This window comes from Phalangium opilio, unplaced genomic scaffold, assembly GCF_054372755.1.
Source record: "Phalangium opilio isolate 3A_F unplaced genomic scaffold, DU_Popi_V2 ptg000053l_1, whole genome shotgun sequence".
Lineage (NCBI taxonomy): Eukaryota > Metazoa > Arthropoda > Arachnida > Opiliones > Phalangiidae > Phalangium > Phalangium opilio.
Window position 1 is genome coordinate 3448483 of NW_028324172.1, and position 4134 is coordinate 3452616.

Genomic DNA, 4134 nt, shown 5'->3' on the forward strand with positions numbered 1-4134 from the left:
ATTTTATAGTTTAAATATTGATTATTAGAATGAAATTTAAGTAATCAGTCCTATTTCTAGCTTAACACTTAAGTTTTGAGCTAATTTCTGGTTTACAAGTGGGGACCTAAACAGTCTTCCAACCTTATATCTGGGGACATTTGTGTATAAATTATTAGGTTTTGAATTAGTGTCAAAGCCTATACGGTTCAATCAAGTATTTCAATTTCATTTTTCACACTCGATAAATTTACAAGTGGGGTCTTTTAAACACACATTTTCTAATTTCATGTATATTTTAATTTTATAGTTTAAATATTGATTATCAGAATGAAATTTAAGTAATCAGTCCTATTTCTAGCTTAACACTTAAGTTTTGAGCTAATTTCAGGTTTACAAGTGGGGACCTAAACAGTCTTCCAACCTTATATCTTGGGACATTTGTGTATAAATTATTAGGTTTTGAATTAGTGTCAAAGCCTATACGGTTCAATCAAGTATTTCAATTTCATTTTTCACACTCGATAAATTTACAAGTGGTGACCTTCACCGTCATTTCAACAGACAAGTGGGGTCTTTTAAACACACATTTTCTAATTTCATGTATATTTTAATTTTATAGTTTAAATATTGATTATTATAATGAAATTTAGGTAATCGGACTTTTAAAGGCTTAACACTTAAGTTTTGAGCTGATTTCAGGTTTACAAGTGGGGACCTAAACAGTCTTCCAACCTTATATCTGGGGACATTTGTGTATAAATTATTAGGTTTTAAATTAGTGTCAAAGCCCATATGGTTCAATCAAGTATTTCAATTTCATTTTTCACACTCGATAAATTTACAAGTGGGGACCTTCACCGTCATTTCAACAGACAAGTGGGGTCTTTTAAACACACATTTTCTAATTTCATGTATATTTTAATTTTATAGTTTAAATATTGATTATTAGAATGAAATTTAAGTAATCAGTCCTATTTCTAGCTTAACACTTAAGTTTTGAGCTAATTTCTGGTTTACAAGTGGGGACCTAAACAGTCTTCCAACCTTATATCTGGGGACATTTGTGTATAAATTATTAGGTTTTGAATTAGTGTCAAAGCCTATACGGTTCAATCAAGTATTTCAATTTCATTTTTCACACTCGATAAATTTACAAGTGGGGTCTTTTAAACACACATTTTCTAATTTCATGTATATTTTAATTTTATAGTTTAAATATTGATTATCAGAATGAAATTTAAGTAATCAGTCCTATTTCTAGCTTAACACTTAAGTTTTGAGCTAATTTCAGGTTTACAAGTGGGGACCTAAACAGTCTTCCAACCTTATATCTGGGGACATTTGTGTATAAATTATTAGGTTTTGAATTAGTGTCAAAGCCTATACGGTTCAATCAAGTATTTCAATTTCATTTTTCACACTCGATAAATTTACAAGTGGGGACCTTCACCGTCATTTCAACAGACAAGTGGGGTCTTTTAAACACACATTTTCTAATTTCATGTATATTTTAATTTTATAGTTTAAATATTGATTATTATAATGAAATTTAGGTAATCGGACTTTTAAAGGCTTAACACTTAAGTTTTGAGCTGATTTCAGGTTTACAAGTGGGGACCTAAACAGTCTTCCAACCTTATACCTGGGGACATTTGTGTATAAATTATTAGGTTTTAAATTAGTGTCAAAGCCCATATGGTTCAATCAAGTATTTCAATTTCATTTTTCACACTCGATAAATTTACCAGTGGGGACCTTCACCGACATTTCTCATGTATATTTTAATTTTATAGTTTAAATATTGATTATTAGAATGAAATTTAAGTAATCAGTCCTATTTCTAGCTTAACACTTAAGTTTTGAGCTAATTTCTGGTTTACAAGTGGGGACCTAAACAGTCTTCCAACCTTATATCTGGGGACATTTGTGTATAAATTATTAGGTTTTGAATTTGTGTCAAAGCCTATACGGTTCAACCAAGTATTTCAATTTCATTTTTCACACTCGATAAATTTACAAGTGGGGTCTTTTAAACACACATTTTCTAAGTTCATGTATATTATAATTTTATAGTTTAAATATTGATTATTATAATGAAATTTAGGTAATCGGACTTTTAAAGGCTTAACACTTAAGTTCTGAGCTGATTTCAGGTTTACAAGTGGGGACCTAAACAGTCTTCCAACCTTATATCTGGGGACATTTGTGTATAAATTATTAGGTTTCAAATTAGTGTCAAAGCCTTTATGGTTCAATCAAGTATTTCAATTTCATTTTTCACACTCGATAAATTTACAAGTGGGGACCTTCACAGTCATTTCAACAGACAAGTGGGGTCTTTTAAACACACATTTTCTAATTTCATGTATATTTTAATTTTATAGTTTAAATATTGATTATCAGAATGAAATTTAAGTAATCAGTCCTATTTCTAGCTTAACAGTTAAGTTTTGAGCTAATTTCTGGTTTACAAGTGGGGACCTAAACAGTCTTCCAACCTTATATCTGGGGACATTTGTGTATAAATTATTAGGTTTTAAATTATTGTCAAAGCCTATATGGTTCAATCAAGTATTTCAATTTCATTTTTCACACTCGATAAATTTACAAGTGGGGACCTTCACCGTCATTTCAACAGACAAGTGGGGTCTTTTAAACACACATTTTCTAATTTCATGTATATTTTAATTTTATAGTTTAAATATTGATTATTATAATGAAATTTAGGTAATCGGACCTTTTAAAGGCTTAACACTTAAGTTTTGAGCTGATTTCAGTTTTACAAGTGGGGACCTAAACAGTCTTCCAACCTTATATCTGGGGACATTTGTGTATAAATTATTAGGTTTTAAATTAGTGTCAAAGCCTATATGGTTCAATCAAGTATTTCAATTTCATTTTTCACACTCGATAAATTTACAAGTGGGGACCTTCACAGTCATTTCAACAGACAAGTGGGGTCTTTTAAACACACATTTTCTAATTTCAGGTATATTTTAATTTTATAGTTTAAATATTGATTATCAGAATAAAATTTAAGTAATCAGTCCTATTTCTAGCTTAACACTTAAGTTTTGAGCTAATTTCAGGTTTACAAGTGGGGACCTAAACAGTCTTCCAACCTTATATCTGGGGACATTTGTGTATAAATTATTAGGTTTTGAATTAGTGTCAAAGCCTATACGGTTCAATCAAGTATTTCAATTTCATTTTTCACACTCGATAAATTTACAAGTGGGGTCTTTTAAACACACATTTTCTAAGTTCATGTATATTTTAATTTTATAGTTTAAATATTGATTATTATAATGAAATTTAGGTAATCGGACTTTTAAAGGCTTAACACTTAAGTTCTGAGCTGATTTCAGGTTTACAAGTGGGGACCTAAACAGTCTTCCAACCTTATATCTGGGTACATTTGTGTATAAATTATTAGGTTTTAAATTAGTGTCAAAGCCTATATGGTTCAATCAAGTATTTCAATTTCATTTTTCACACTCGATAAATTTACAAGTGGGGACCTTCACCGTCATTTCAACAGACAAGTGGGGTCTTTTAAACACACATTTTCTAATTTCATGTATATTTCTAGCTTAACACTTAAGTTTTGAGCTGATTTCAGGTTTACAAGTGGGGACCTAAACAGTCTTCCAACCTTAAATCTGGGGACATTTGTGTATAAATTATTAGGTTTCAAATTAGTGTCAAAGCCAATATGGTTCAATCAAGTATTTCAATTTCATTTTTCACACTCGATAAATTTACAAGTGGGGACCTTCACAGTCATTTCAACAGACAAGTGGGGTCTTTTAAACACACATTTTCTAATTTCAGGTATATTTTAATTTTATAGTTTAAATATTGATTATCAGAATAAAATTTAAGTAATCAGTCCTATTTCTAGCTTAACACTTAAGTTTTGAGCTAATTTCAGGTTTACAAGTGGGGACCTAAACAGTCTTCCAACCTTATATCTGGGGACATTTGTGTATAAATTATTAGGTTTTGAATTAGTGTCAAAGCCTATACGGTTCAATCAAGTATTTCAATTTCATTTTTCACACTCGATAAATTTACAAGTGGGGTCTTTTAAACACACATTTTCTAAGTTCATGTATATTTTAATTTTATAGTTTAAATATTGATTATTAT